Raw genomic sequence first — 17,016 nt, forward strand, 5'->3', positions numbered from 1 at the left:
ACAAAGGCATCCTACACAAAACGGAGCATTGTGTGGATGAAAATATAATATAAATCACAGAAAAAATGCACCAAACGGATATGCCACTGACTATACTAGCTAGCCATACAAGCAGACATTAAAAGCTGAGACTTTTGCCAATATATTCCTGTCAGGAACATATCGGAGCCCATCATGCACCCCCGTCACGGTCTCTCAGCATGGCAAGGGTCCTACCACTGCGCTAACTATGGTGTGAACACGCTCTGAAGGTGATGAAATCCAGCTCACAGTCAAGCTTCCACACAACCGCATAGCAGGACAACTAATGCAATGTGAACAAAGCAAGACTGTAAGTCACACCCATATCAGACCGTGTGATGGAGGCTACCAGGTGCAAAAGAATGTTTAAATGCCAGGTAAAGGCACATTCAATACATATAAAACAAAATCACAAAAATATAGTGGCAAATATGGGGGAACTGCTCAAACCCCAAACACTGTAGAGTGTTTTTCATTTGAGGAGCAGTCCCACCGCATGTGGACCACAGCAAACGACCATCCCCAGCAAAAAATGTGTACAATGGAGGATGCCGGCACGGTGCATGATGGGCTCCGATATGTTCCTGACAGGAACATATTGGCAAAAGTCTCAGCTTTTAATGTCTGCTTGTATGGCTAGCTAGTATAGTCAGTGGCATAACCGTTTGGTGCATTTTTTCTGTGATTTATAACTGGTATATCACACCAGTTGCAATTAGTTTTTCAATTTTCTTTGTCTTTCTGTATAGATGCAGTATCTCAGCAGAAACGCACAAAAATGCTGCAAAATACAAATGCACTATATAGTAATTATATTCTAGGTATAACACACCCCTGCCTCAATCAAAATTTTTGGGGGCAACTGATATATCAGACCAGTTGCAATTAGTTTTTCCAATGGCATTTGTCCCTCTGTATAGCGGCGGTATCTCAGCAAAACCGCACACAAATGCTGCACAATAAAAACACACTATATAGAAATTATATTATAGGTATATCACACCCCTGCCTTAATCAGACTTTTTGGGGGCAACTAGTTGTTCCAATAGCATTTGTCCTTCTGTATAGCTGCAGTTCCACAGCAGAACCGCACACAACTGCTGCACAATACAAATGCACTATAATATACTTTCTATGTTAGAAAGTATATTATAATTATATTACACCATTAGTTAGCGTTTGGTGTCTCTATACTCTCTAACAGTCTGTCTATGCTTCACACAGCAACCTCTCCCTACACTGGCAAAAATACAAATATAAAATGACAGCCATATTGAGTTTATTTTTAGGGTAGGCTGTGTGTCCATGTGCTGAAACGTGTCAATTGGCTGTCATGTCCCACCTGATGGATGTGTTCTGGGTCAAAGTTCTGCACAATGCAAATAATATGTCCGCCTGCGGACATAGCCATATGTTCTCCTGTTCGACAAAGAGGGAACTAGCATAGGTCACCGCGAAATGACCTCCGGGTGAACTGCAAGGCCATCTCTACCTGCCAATACCCCCTGGCCAGGTCGAGAGTCTAGAAGAACTTTGCATGACTCAGAGCGGACAATGACTCCTCAATCAGCGAAAGGAGGTAGGCATCCCGGACGGTCTGGGCATTCAGCTCCCGATAGTCCATGCAAAACCGGAGACTCCCATCTTTCTTCCGCACCAAGACTTCTGGAGCAGCCCAGGGACTTTGACTCTCCTGGATCACCTGGTTTTCCAAAATGCTGGCCACCATATCCTTCACCTCCTGTTACATTTTAGGTGGGATTTTCCGGTAATGTTCCCTTATCGGTGCAGCATCGCTGGTGGGGATTTCGTGTTCGATGGTGGAAGCACACCCGAAGTCTTCATCATGCCTTAAGAATGCCTCCTGAAATTCCCAAAGGGTGTGTTCCAGTAACTTGTTGTCCTGGAGTCAGGATCTTGCACTCCACCCCCATCTGGGCCATGATCACCCGATCATTCCACTCCGCTGTCAGGGTTTTCCTTTGATGGACCTTTACAGCATAGGTCCAGGCTGAACTCCTATCTGGCTGTAGCGTGAAGCTCTGTCGTCGAGGGATATCCCCTTCAAACACATAGACTTTGGCCAGCAAGTTATTCCCAGGAACAGTTAACTCGTAGTCTTCAACATTGAGGCAGCGTACAAGTACACATCCATTCTTTACAGTAGCAAGGGCCCAGGCCACCAGTGGACAAGTCTGCATTTTCTCTTAGTAAGCAGGCTCGATCAGGACCTCCAGTCCATACAGTCGTCGTCCAGCCGTCACCAGCAGCATCAATATTTGTTCTTGTCGAGGTGGGATCTTCACCGGGGTCATCTACGGTACCTTCACAACTCCAATGGGCCAACCGGACATGTTTCTCTTTTGCAGACTACAGCTCCTCACCATTTGCTGTAGAACCTTCTAAGTTGGCTGGTTCATGGTGGCCCATTGCTAATACTTTGGCATAGAGTTGGTGGTCTAGCTCTCACAGCACATTCATACCTGGGTCACGTCCATTCCTTTCCAGGACGGATGGTCCATCAGTGCGACACCCTTCTTGCCGACGTCTTGCCCAGTCGGACCCGCATCCAGACTAGCCCTTGGACGTCCATCTCTCTCTTATTAGCAGTTGTCAGCCTGATAAAACTCCCAACTAACATATAAGTGTATATATGTATATGTTCCTACACTTGAAAATAGAACCTTGTCTGAATAGAACATTAAGAACAAAATAATAAATCTTTATTGTTTTATTTACTTAAAACCAGGAATCACGAACTCACACTTTTGTTGGAATGAATCGGGCTAGGGCGTAGCCCCATGTGCGGGGGAGGGGTATTATGTATCTTAATCTTCATATCTCAACAACGGATTAGTTGAGATCAGGGAATGTGCCTCTTCTCAACACCCACTAACACTATGTAACACTTTTCTGAGCATTTATAAAGTAGCAGTGTTGCTGTAGTACAAAGACAATTGTGCACTGATGTATAGAGCAATTGCTATGTTATCTCTAAGCACTTAGTAAGCAACAATATTACTGTAGCACACAAGCAAATGCCCACTGGTATATAGAGCAATTGCTATGTTGCCAATACTGCCTAATATAACTAGCTGCAGGGGTTATTTGGGATTAGTATCTTGCCTCCATGTATTCGCATAATGATTGTAATGCCTATTCAAGATCTCCCACCCCTGCCAGCCAGCCCACAGTCTTATTTCTCCTACTCAACGCATTTCCATGCAGTGTGAAGACCGCCTTTCATCAGGAGTAGGTGCAGGATTATTGGATCAATGTACAACATTAGAATACTGCCCAGGGTGGTGTGCAGTTCGGCAGCATACCGGCACTATGACGTTCCTGGTTTTAAGTAAATTAAACAATAAAGATTTATTATTTGGTTCTTAACGTTCTATTCAGGCAAGGTTCTGATAACACTCCACTCTTCTGGCTCCATCATATGCCCAAAGTATCTTTCGAAGAACTCCAGAGGCATAAGGGTGCACTCCGACCCTGTATCAAGTAGGCAGTGGACCTTTTGGCCTTCCAACTCGGCTTCTATAATAGTGATGAGCGGCCGCAGTTATATTCAAATTCAAAATATTTCACGAATATTTTGTAGAATATTCGTAGAATATTAGCAAATTCGAATATTCATAATATTCTACATTTTTTTTACTGTAGAATATAAAAAAAATACGAATATTAAAAAAACGAATATATAGCACTATATTCAAAATAGTTGTAAATTCTCAAAGTTGCGATATTCACGATAAATATTCGTAACTATTCTATAACAGGGCTGCTGGCATACAGGTGGTGTTCCTCACGCATAGGGCTTAGCTTCTGATGTACCGCCGCAGTATGCCCAGCTACTGCGGCGGTCAGAAGTTTAAAGTCGGCTCGGACTTCATCTGTTCTGGGCACTCTCTGGCCATATGACCATACTGTCGACAAGCCCAGCAGGCCCTCTTTTGACGTGCCTCAGCACCTGAGTTATCCTGGGTGTAGTGGTGCGGCGTGTTGGGGTAGTTTCCCAGAGGCTGGGAAGATTCTGCCTTTATCTGGGACATTTCCAGCCGAAGTTCTTTCAACTCTGTCTGCAGGGCTTGGACCACATCCTTTAAGGACTCTGATTCTTCAGACCCCGACCGGTGCCTTGTAGCATGGGCGCTATTCACTACTCTTGCCGCCGCAGGCATGTGCTCTTCCTCTCTCTCCACTTCGGCTAGGTAGACACTGTAGAATGTTATGTCGGGCGTCGTCCGGGTCATCTCTTGCAATTTGTCCTGTAAGAACTTGCTGGAGTGTCCCACTATGAACTGGTCTCTTAGTAGCTGGTCCACCTCCCGGAAGGCTCCCATGGCCTCTTGGTCTTGCCACTGTATTTCAATTAGCGTCTCCTGTAGGGCATTGGAGTACCGCATCAGGGTCTTGCCCTCACGCTGTGGTCGGTTTAAAAGTGGCTCCACAAATGTACTACTTTACCACGCCCCACTGGGCTCTCTCCAGCAGGGAGAATATTTTCTCTAGAACGTCCCTCTCTGACTCGGGCCTTACCATCACTGTCTGTCTAATGTCACCCTCTAGAGCTCCCAACGCAACATCTGCCCGCAGTTCCGGGGTCAGGTTACACATTCTAACTGCACTTCGCACCCTTTCAGTCCAGTCCTGCAACGTCATGTTATTACCATCAAATTTTAGAAGATTGGCAGCAGCGCCCCCATGAGAATTTATCCTACTGGGCGGGCATGGCATTGGGGGCAAGCTGCATCAGCGGGGTTGGGGCCAGCTCTTGCACCCTGAGCTGGGTCCTGATGCAGTGCTATTGGCTCCAGGGGAAGGTCTCCTGCCGCATTCCCATCCATAACAGTCGCTGTATTCTGCTGAATATGCCTAGTTGTAAGCCATGTACTGGGGTGGGATCCCCATGATACAGTGACGTCACAAACAAGGAAAGCAACTCTGACACCAGCTTTTGTAAAACTGGCTTTTTTACTGTTGCAGGGTATTAAACGCAATCCCAAATGCCAGAAACATAAAATTAGGTTACATACACTCAGTCCAGAGGCTGAGACCCTTGTGCTGCACAGCACGGCGCCCTAATATGGATGACAAAAAAACAATTACGATAATTTACCTATTGCGGGCACAGCTACCACTGCCTTGCGTACTATTTATTACCCTAAAGGCAGGAACAATTGATTGGGGTGCGAGGTACGGGCTTCTTGCAGTACAGCACAAGAGCTTACAATCTTATCATCTATACAGTATTTCCCCCACCCTTTCCCATAAATTATTCGGTGACACATGCCTGGTATTACTTCCAATCAAAATGCTGGACTGACTGGAGTAAAGGTAAAATTATTTTCTGATATCCGGTGAGAACTATAACTTGAACTGGTGAGTCCTTGTGGTGAATAATCAACAATCTTTACGGCCTGCCACACATATAGACCCCAACTAACTAACAGCAGATCTAATCGCAGTCTCTGGTATTTCAGGCACCAATACAACAATGTGGTACGTGCACAATTTTACTGACCCAGATATGTTTTTCATCCGATGATGTTTTTAACATGGACAGCAGCAAGTCTCTTCAGAACATAGGCAGCCCTGCAGAGAATATAGCGCTTTGTTCCAATGGTCCTAACAGCCTTCCTGGCACTCAGCTGCAGCTCCGGCCACTATAGGAGGTGCTCTCTGCATTGAGCTGCTTCACAGCCCAACCCTTCAGCTTTGAGTGACAGCTGTACTAGTCTATTGGTTGGATTCTACAGCTGTCACTCAGAACAGAAGGGAGGGGCTATGCAGCAGCGCGTTGCAGAGGGTACTTTACCGTAAAGCTCCACCGCCAAAATAAAACAACATATTCACATTACTCCTGATAAAATCTCCATAAAAGTACTCCTCTCTCCAGTCCCAAACTTAAATATAGTGATTGCGTGAGGCACCACCTGTTCAGAAGAATTGCATTTTAAATGTCTAGAGAGGGCTAGAAGCCTTATGAACCATATGGAAGTCAGATCAAATAAAGTGAAAGTATAGGGAATAATAAAATCAGTACAGATATGTAAATAAAAATTGATCAAATATTGTCAAGTTATCATTGTGAAATATGGACATAAAGAAAGGCCAATATGGTAAAAAAAATACTTACTTCACCAGGGGGGTGGGTGTGCAAGATAAACGTAAGACACTTGCCAACCTAACCTCCCTCGCCGAGGTGGCCTATCGTTTGTACACAACACGTCCGAATACAGGATGGACCACCAGACTTCAATATTAAAGGTGCTTTGAAGAAGATAAAACAGTAGTAATACACCGGCGCTTGCACTGAGTTTTAACTGACGCAGCGGTACCGCAATGGTATCGCCACCGTTGGATATCAAATAAATGATGTGTGCAACATATATATAGGTACTGCGCGACTTATACTCCCTATTGCTTTCTCAATCAGAATGGCACCATGAAGATACGCAGTGGTTATAGCAGGGACTTACAGTTTGGTTGTGATGTCTTAATCCTAGATGCTCCTCTGTGGGCGCTGTTCTCCTGCGTCTTTCCAGTTCTCTTCTTTTTTTTTTTTTCTTTTGTTTTTGGTGCCGTTCGGGATGAGGAAAGGTTTGGGGAGCTGAGCCCTAATGGTAACGACTGTTTTTAATAAGATTGTTTCTTGAGCTTGCCCCGGCCGGTGGCACCGCTCGTGGTTTAAAAGAAGCCGCTTGTTCGCGCTCGCTCGGAGCGCTGCGTGACGTCACGACAGTGGCTACGGTGGACCAGGAGGACCAAAGTTTTCCCCAACGCGTTTCGATTAGTTCGCTAATCTTCGTCTTCCCTGACGAAGATTAGCGAACTAATCGAAACGCGTTGGGGAAAACTTTGGTCCTCCTGGTCCACCGTAGCCACTGTCGTGACGTTACACAGCGCTCCGAGCGAGCGCGAACAAGCGGCTTCTTTTAAACCACGAGCGGTGCCACCGGCCGGGGCAAGCTCAAGAAACAATCTTATTAAAAACAGTCGTTACCATTAGGGCTCAGCTCCCCAAACCTTTCCTCATCCCGAACGGCACCAAAAAGAAAAGAAAAAAAGAAAAAAAAAAAAAGAAAAGAAGAGAACTGGAAAGACGCAGGAGAACAGCGCCCACAGAGGAGCATCTAGGATTAAGACATCACAACCAAACTGTAAGTCCCTGCTATAACCACTGCGTATCTTCATGGTGCCATTCTGATTGAGAAAGCAATAGGGAGTATAAGTCGCGCAGTACCTATATATATATGGTGCTTTGAAGAAGCTTGACGCTTTTCGGGGGAACCAGTATCTTCCCCTTCCTCAGGAGCATGTATAAAGGCGACCTCGGCGAGGGAGGCTAGGGTTAGACAAATCAGATCTCTTTGATATTTCTATGTGCTTTCTTTCTGGACAATTACTTCTCTGCTTTCACAATGACATATACTTTCTTTCTCCTGTGCCTGCCCTAAAAAAAAAACCTTTAACTCATCATTAAGTAGAATCTACTACTACTAAAAGCATCGGGGGATATGTGCTTGGTACAGTCAAGCATTAAATTGCTTTGTTTTTTTCTCCTTTTACTTGCACAGCTTCAAATTGCAGGGCATGGATACACTAATCACTGCAAGCAAGCTGGCATATCGGTTCAGCTGTCAAGGAAAGTTATGTTACTCAAGTAGGTAGGTGCACACCTAAATTGAAGCATTACATTTTATGGAGTTGAAGAGAGCAGCATTTTGTATTTGTTCTACCTTCTCTGCCTTTTTTTTGTTGCAGATGTGAAAATAAATTTTCTAATGAATCTGCTAATGTTATTTTACCTTTACTAAAGCTCAAATCTTTTTTATATAGCATTTTACAAATGAGTTCCTATAGTAAGTACAGCAAAGACTTTAAAGTTTAGGTCTGCTGTCCCCATGTCATGTAATGCCAGTTTAAAGGCTATGCACATTTTCAGGGGCATTTTTTTTAAATAATTGCATTCTGCTCATTTTGGGCTAAAATCATTGGGGGAGATCTATCAAACTGGTGTATGGGGTCACCATAAAACTGGCTTAGTTGCCTATAGCAACCAATCAGATTCCAGCTTTCATTTTTCACAGCTCCTTTGGAAAATGAAAAATGGAATCTGATTGGTTGCTATTGGCAACTAAGCAAGTTCTACTTTACACCAGTTTAATAAATCTCCCCCATTGTCTTTATTAAAACTTGTCAGCAGTTCGGTTAGAGTTCGGTTAGATGACTCATGTTTATCTCTGATCTCTGACCCGGACTGGCCCACAGGGGTACAGGTGAATCTCCCAATGGGCCCCTGAGCAAGGTAGGCCCCTAGTCTCCCACCCCCTGCACAAGTCACATAACACATATATTTAATGTACAGCACCTCAACCAGCCTATGTTCATAAAAAAAAACCTTGATAGATTATTAATGAAACTCCCCAGTTTATTATTATAGACACGATTAGAGCTGAGATATCTTCTAGGTATAAAGAAAATCTACCAGTATCCTCTTTTCCCCAGGACCTACCTTCTCAAAGTTGCTGCAGGGACCCCATATTCAATTATCTGGTAGCATCTTGCTGCTGTTTTAGCAGGTAATGTTAGAATGTATCTGTACAGTCAGACCAAAAAATAAATTTTACTGGTGGGCCCTAGGCACCCCAGTCCAACACTGTCCTGACCTCATAAACACCCATTTAAGCCATATTCTTATCAGTTTAATAATTTATCTGCAATGATTAGTGTTGAGTGAATCGAAGTGAAACAATTGACTTCAATACGAATTTCAGGAAAAATTGGCCACAAAGCTGAACTGCTGTTACCTTTTACAGTGTATTTATTTTCTTTTCAATTGTCTTTTTATTAAGTTTTATAATAAAGATGTTTAACAAATGAAGTAGGTCATCAAACAGAAATAAGCATACATGGTAATTATACTCGGTCGTGTTAAAATAATTTGTTTATACCAGTAAGCACGTTATACAATGGTTGACCAATTAGAGATTAACTGAGGTTATAATACCTACAACTGGTGTACATAACAAAATGAGGAAAGGTAGGAGGGGGGAGAGGAGGGCATGGTGTGCATATATTGACCCATTGTAATGATTAGTTGTATTGATAATAGGTAAGGTGATTTCAGAGATTTTGTTGAGGTACGTATTCGTCTTCCGAAATGTTACCCAGTCTGACCAGATCTTTTGGAACTTGAGGTGTGTTCTGGATTTCCAGGCAGACAGCTCTTCCATGTGGTATATATGGTCTACCTTCTGTAGCCAATGTGTGAGTGAAGGGGCAGTCGGTTGATTCCAAACTTGAGCAGCTAAATCTTTTACAGTTTATTTCTGCAACAGGGAAATAAGGTGTAAAAAAAATATTAAAGAGGTTTTCCAGCCTTCCCTCATAAGTTATCACTAGCTAATTGGCACAGGTCAGATACCCTGCACCCCTGCCGATCATCTGTTCAGGTGTAGTCACATCGCTGGAAGTCAGCGCTGGAACTACTGGAAGTTAGTGCTGGAACTAGACGGCTCTGTCAACCTTGCAGTGGAGGGGGCTCATTACTGCAGCACTGCTCTCATTAAATCAATAGAAGCAGTGCTGTAGTAATGCTTTCTCTCCACTAAAAGGTTGACAGTGCTGTGTAGTTCTGGTGCTATCTTCCGGCGATGGAACTACACTGGAACAGCTGATTAGCAAGAGTAGAGGTAGTGTCGGACTCCTGCAAATCAACTAGTGATAGTCTATCCTGAGGATAGGCCATCAATTAGTAAAGGCTGGGCAAACTCTTTAATTAAGGAAGTAAATATAAAATGTGGATTTATAGTTCATAAAGCATAATCAATAGGCCGTTGTCCTTAATAAATACTCAGTTCATAAGAGACAATTAACTTAATTTATGTGTGCATTTCAGAAGTATTAAAATGAATGGTAAGTAAAAATGCGATAAAAAAAAATTGATAAAAATGTGATAAAATTACAAAAGAAGTCATACTTATCATTTTTCTGCTGCTTCCTATGCCATGCTCCAGTCCTCCCTGCTGGTGTCTGTTTTACTTGGTGTAGCAGTGACACCACCTCTGCAGCCAACCACTGGCCTCATCAGTCAAATGCTGAAAACTACTGAGATATTTGATTACCTGCATGGTGATGAGGTGTGTATGGGACATGATGTCAACTGTGATGGACCTGAGAACAATGCAGGGAACCTCAGAGGAGAAAATTGATAAGTATGACTTCCTGTACATCATTACATAGTTAGTATGGTTGAAAAAAGACATTTGTCCATCAAATTCAATCAAGGGATATGAGGGGATGTGACTTTAAGGAAGTGAAGTGAAGAGCCAGAAGTCTTTTTTAAACCCAACTATTGTTCCTGTCAGGATGATGCACTGAGGTAGACTATTCCACAGATTTACTGTTCTTACCGTAAAGAAGCTTTGTCGCCTCTGGAAACTGCAGTGCCATCTTTTTTTTTTTTGAGAGGATTTTACATGGAAAAGCTTTTTACTGTACATTTTGTACAGGCCATTTATATATTTGTATAGGTTAGTCATGTCCCCACTTAGATGCTTATTCTCAAAACTAAATAAATATAATCTTTTAATCTCTAAACCCTCAATTCCCCTTATCAGTTTAGTCACTAAAATTCTTTGATCATTTTTATCACATTTGATGTTGCTGTGGAGGTTTTTATATTTAATTTGGACAACCCCTTTGATCATACAAGTTAATATCTGGACAACCCCATAGCCCCAATATCTCATGCCAACACTTACCACAGACAGACCTAAATGCTTCAAATCCCTTCATCAGGGCGTAATGTGTAATTAGTCTGCCTTCTTTTATTTCCACTACCCACCAATTCGTTTTTATAGTAAAAAATTGTCAGTAGAGGTATTTGTTTAATATACCATACAGGTGAAACTCGAAAAATTTGACTATCTTGCAAAAGTCCATTTATTTCAGTAATGCAAATTAAAATTAGTATTTTATGAAAAAAGTTCAATATTCTAGGCTCAAAGTGTCACACTCTAGTCAGCTAATTAATCCATACCCCCTGAGCAAAGGGTACCTCAAAATTGAGACTTGGGGGTTTCATAAGCTGTAAGCCATAATCATCCAAATTATAGCAAATAAAGGCTTGAAATATCTCACTTTGCATGTAATGAGTCACATATGTTAGTTTCACCTTTGAAGTTACTTTACTAAGCATTACTGAAATAAATGAACTTTGCACAATATTCTAATTTGGAGTTCTACCTGTATATGTCATGATTAGAAATGAGCGAATCGAAGCTGACAAAGTGGAATTTGTTACGAAGTTCAGGAAAAAATTCCTAAAATGGCTACTGCACATGTGAGGACATGGGGCAAGGAACTCTGGGAAGGCGGGATCACCCACAATGCCATGTATGCAGCCAATTAGCAGTCAGCCAGCCCTGTGATGTCACAGACCTATAAATAGCGCAGCCATCTTAGATTCTGACATTTACTAGTGTACTTAGTGTAGGGAGAGACGTCTGCAGGCGCTAGGGACAGTGATAGAAAAAATGTCATTTTGCCAAAAAAATAAAAATTTACAAGTGCAGAGAAAGATTATTCAAGGTGTAGGTAAAGGATAGGGAGGAATCAATCCACAGGACTTCTGTTGAACAGGGTTCATTCAGGGAGGTGACAGCCCGGGTAATAGGAACATTTCTATTAGACCTTGCAGCACTGACTGGGCACCCAAATTGCCATTATACAGCTCTGCAATTCTATCAAACCATTCTTATTAGGGTGCAAGTGCTGTTCGATACAGGCATTAACAGGGGTTATTACAAGGAAATATTTCTACATTTTATTTGCCCTAGTGTGGTGCAGTTATCTGTTTTAAAGCCCTTTTTTTCATGTATTAGTGGAAAAAGGAAAAAAATATCTTTGCCGCTCAGCGGTGCAGTGAGATATTTTACAGCAGTTTGCCGTGTATTAGTGGCAAAATACAAATATATTCGCCGTTCATCGTTGCACTTATCTGTTGAAAATACTTTTATGTAAAAATAGAAAAAAATTAGGGCCTAATTGCCATTCAGCGGTGCAGTGACATATTTTACAGCCCAGTTTGCCATGTATTACTGGCGAAATACAAATATATTCGCCTTTCATTGTACTTATCTGTTGAAAAGCTTTCTGTGTAAAAATAGACGCTCAGTGGTGCAGTGAGATATTTTACAGCCCAGTTTGTCGTGTATTAGTGGCGAAATACAAATATATTCGCCTTTCATCGTTGCACTATTGCCTATTTGCCATTTTGCGGTGCAGTGATATATTCTAAAGCCCTGTTTGCTGTGTATTAGTGACGATTAGTGATTTTTTTTTATCTAACATTTGGTTATTTGATCTAACAGTATGTCAGGCAGAGAAGTGCCAGGCTCTGCACAGGGGAGTGGGAGAGGCCTAAATGTTTCTGGCGCAGGCAGAGGTCGCAGCAGAGTAAGAGGCCGTGATAGCAGGGGTCACTTCCAGAGGCCTGAGCTCCCAGTGTCAGCTAGCGGTTGCGTCGTGACCAGCAACCCATCGGTTCTTAAATTTTGACTCGATCTTTGACTTTGTCGCAACTTACATCAGACACCCCATCCAAGAGTCAGTGGGTTTGTCAGACACAACCTTTAGTAGGATGGCCTGGGAGCAGGCCCTGTGCCCTCACCTGTCCTCAACTTTCCTCTCTCCTTTTCTGTTCCCTCACCGTGAGAAGTATTATATGCTGTAGGCTCTGCTCCACTTTTCAGCGGAAAAGAGGTACTGGAGGACAGTCACCAGCTACTGCCCAGCCAAGATGTAGAGGAGACATCCGCCGCTTCCTCCACTAGGCGAGCAAGTAGTGATGAGGAGAGCGGCATGGGAGCTGGTGTTGAGAGTGGTCAGGCTCCTGACCCAGAGACTGTTGAGGAGGACATGTGACGTGCAGACACTACTCGATGATGATGATGTAGCTGACCGCACTTGGGAGCCAGGTGACGAAGGGGCTTCATCATCAGGAGAAGAGGGTGGCAGCTTGACCATGAGCCAGCTAGTCGCTAGCGTGGCCAGGAGTCAGCAGGGTAGCAGCAGTGAGAGGTCAGGAGACAAACGCGCCCAGGGTTGACCACCTGCTTCACGGGAGCCTACCTGCCCGGGAATTAGCGGTGCAGGAGCTCAAGGAGGCAGCAGTAGCAGTCAGTGTGTAGTGTTGGGGGTAAAATCACCTACTTGGCGGTGTGGCAGTTTTTTTTTAAGCTGCCAGAGGAGGTGAATGTGGCCGTATGTAGAATCTGTGGGGAGAGGTTGAAGTGTGGCCAGGGTGCCAATGTTGGCACTATGGCCCTGCATCAACATATGCAGCATCACCATAAAGTGGCCTGGGAGAACCGTGGCTCCGAGGTGGTCCAGCCTGCCGCAGCAACCGCAGCATCACCCACTGGCACGCACCCGGTCTCTGACAGTCAAAGCTCCACCACCTCAGCCGAAGTGAGCTGTCTGTCCTTTCCATCATCTGCTGGTTCTGATGCTCCTGCTCCTCCTCCTCCTCGTCACACATTCTGATAGCAATCGATTACCGAAGTGATTGCCAAGAGACAACAGTATGCATGCACTCATCCAAAGGCGCAGAAGCTGAATGTGCTCCTGTCCCAGTTGCTTGTGCTGCAGTCCCTCCCTTTCCTAGTGGTGGATTCTGCACCTTTTAGAGAACTGATGGCTTGTGCCGAGCAGAGGTGGAGAGTCCTAAACCGTAATTTATTAGCCAAAAAGGCAGTACCAGCCCTGCACACACATGTAGAACAGAAGGTGGGCCAGTCCTTGAGCCTGTCAGTGTCTGCCAAAGTGCACAGCAGCACCGACATGTGGAGCTGTAACTACAGTCAGGGACAATACAAGTCCTTAACGGCCCACTGGGTAAATGTGGTTCCTGCAAAGCCATACCGGCAACTTGGCCAGGTGACACTACTTCCGCCATCACGTTACCATGCTGTTAGTCCAGCGTCAATGCCCACCTCCTCAACTTCCACCATGTCCTCAGCCTCCACTGCAGAGACAATGCAAAGTGCCCATCCAGCATATCACATGTGAAGGGCGGTGTCACAATGTTCTGCACCTCGTTTGCCTGGGCACACAGGGAAGCAACTGCTTTGTGTCCTTAGGCAAGAAATCGAATCCTGGCTTTCTCCACGACAACTGAAAATCGGAACCATGGTGACCGACAACGGGAAGAACAATGTGTCGGTCTGATCCATGCACCTTGCATGGCACATATGTTCAATATGGCTGTCAAGCGGTTCCTGAAGTTTTCCACCCATCTGCAAGACATCCTAAAAATGGCCAGGAAACTTTGCATGCACTTCAGCCACTCGTACACGGCAAAGCACACCCTCCTTGAGCTGCAGCAGCAGAATTGCATCCCCCAACATAGGCTGATATGCAACGTTTCCACTCATTGGATTTCCACCCTCCATATGTTGGACCGACTGTACAAACATAGAAAGGCCTCAACGATTTCCTTTTTTTTTTTTACATTTAAATCTTTATTATAATTTTTTTCCTTCATACAAAAAAGATTATAACAATCATTAAATTACATACCATTGTATTACTCTCCCCTCCCTCCTCCCTTATTCATTATAAAAAAAAAAGAAAAATTTCTCATATCTCCTGCCCCTCTCCATCACCTACCCACCTCCCTCGGCCCAACCCGCACCACCATCATCTCCCAGAGGGAAACTATATTAACCATTTCTGCCATGTTCTAACAAATCTGTGTTTTTTCTTGATATTTACCAGATGGAATTCCTCTCTAACAAGTGTAATTCTAGTAGCCTTCTCCCATTCCCTAACCGTGGGTACCGCACTGCCTCCCCAATGTCTAATAATACATTTCCATAGTTGAAAAAGGAGTTTGGAAGCAATTTCCCGATGTTGTGGGGTATCCATTTTATCTATCACCCCCAGTATACATGTCTCAAATTGGCTGGGGACTTTAAACCAATGGTATTGCTCTATTCTGTCATTGACATTTCCCCAAAACTCTTGGATCTTTATACATGTCCAAAGTATGTGTGCAGTGCGCAGCCCTGCAGGGTACTGCGATGGTGAGGTCACGGTTACTTAGGCAAACAAGGGTTGCTCTGGGTTACTCACAGTTTCTTGAAAGACCCTGGGCAGGCATACTGCAGTGATGGAGAGGCTGGCACAGGGGACCTCTGGGGCACTCTCGGTATATAGGGACCTGGTCTGATGGTAGATGAGGTGCCCTGGATGTTGCAGGTGTTTAATGTGCTGGTGGCAAGATCCCTTTAAGATTCGTGACGCCAGTGCCTGTAACGGTGGCACACCGATTTATGATAGGAATAATTGAGGAACACGGTGTTGTGGTGAACCAAAACTTCCTTTTACTGGAAACAGTTAACTTTGTACAGCCTAGGTTCAGTTCCACATGGCAGTAGCAATTATAAGCAGGCTTTTACAAATGGCAGGCACAATGTTCTTGCAAGATACTCAGAGGGTTAAAACACTTACAGAGACTGCACTTTTCCAGTGCACCATTCCTCAGAACTCCTGTCTGTCTTAATCCCAAGGCCCGTATGCCCTATTGACAGCTTTATCCTTGGTCACCAAGACTTCCTCAGGTATAGATATATATCCTTGCATTAAGTAAGATCCTTCTGCCTTTCAGCCCTCAGGTTGGCTGGTTAAACGTCTGCTCTGCTCTGCACTTTGGTTGTGAGAACTGCAGGTTTCTCTCAGGAGGCAGCTTCTTCTCCTGGTGGTCAGCTAGAAGCCTGGGCTGTCTAGCTGCATGTCAGGAGATGGCCCTCAGCTCCTCTCTGCTGAAGTGCACACTCTCTTCTGTCTCTACACAGACTCCTGACTACACAGGCCCCTTCCCTGCACAGGACCTGACTATTTATACTAGGGGTACCCTAGCTCCCTCTACTGTCTAGGAGGAGGAACTACACCCTAACAGGCCTGACACTCAACATAGCAGGGAAAAAATATACATAAAAACATTGCAATATACTTTAAAATGGACTGTAAAATACAATGCCACTGTTCCACAGGAGGTGGAGAACAACGTGGCCCAATTGACCCTTGTGTAGTGCCCACATTTACCGAGTGGGACACTACATGTGGACATCATCCACCCCTTCCTCCCCACATTTTAATCAACTAAACACTTTAGTTTTATAGCACTTCATTAATATTTTAGGGGAGTAATACAGGCGGTATAATATATTGAATTGGGTAATCCTATGGGAAAAGTTCTTCCCCAAACTCTTCTTGCTGGGGGTTTATAGCGTCTTTCCATGTATGCATTAAACTATTAACGGCTTTTCCCTTGGTCTTTTGATGTAACAAACCTTCATAAAGTTTAGAAATTTATTTCCCCTGGGTATTATCTTAAAAATATTCATTAATGGCTGCGGGAGGGTATCAATTTGTGTGCCTTTTCCTAGTGAGGTTGGCAAAAAAAACTCAGTTCTATGTTGCCCATACCATACTTTTTTTTAAGATCTTCATATAACATTATGTCCCTTTGTCTCCATATTTGACCTAATTTATAGGCTCCATGTTTCCATCAAATTTTCTGCTCGATTGACTTTAGTTCTGTAAGGTGGGAATTATCCCTCAATAAGGTGTCAGCATGGAGTCCAAACTGGGACCACAACCCTCTTGCTTCCTTCCAAACCCTATCCATCAATTCAAATATCGGAATCTTACTACCTCCCTGTTGTTGCAAAATTCCTGCTTCTAGTAATTGGAAGATATTACAATTTTCTAACCGATAATTTATCCCTGTGGTCATAGATTTATACCTTGACGTATTACTCCACATTATCATATTTTTCATATATCCAGCCACAAAATAAAGTTCCAAATCTGGAACGGATAAACCGTCCTCCCTCTCTTGGATATGCAATATTTGTGCTTTTATCCTTGTTTTTTTCCCTCTCCATATAAACTCCATTAAGAGGCTAACTATTATTG

The sequence above is a fragment of the Bufo gargarizans genome, chromosome 8 (assembly GCF_014858855.1).
Source record: "Bufo gargarizans isolate SCDJY-AF-19 chromosome 8, ASM1485885v1, whole genome shotgun sequence".
In the NCBI taxonomy this organism is placed as follows: domain Eukaryota; kingdom Metazoa; phylum Chordata; class Amphibia; order Anura; family Bufonidae; genus Bufo; species Bufo gargarizans.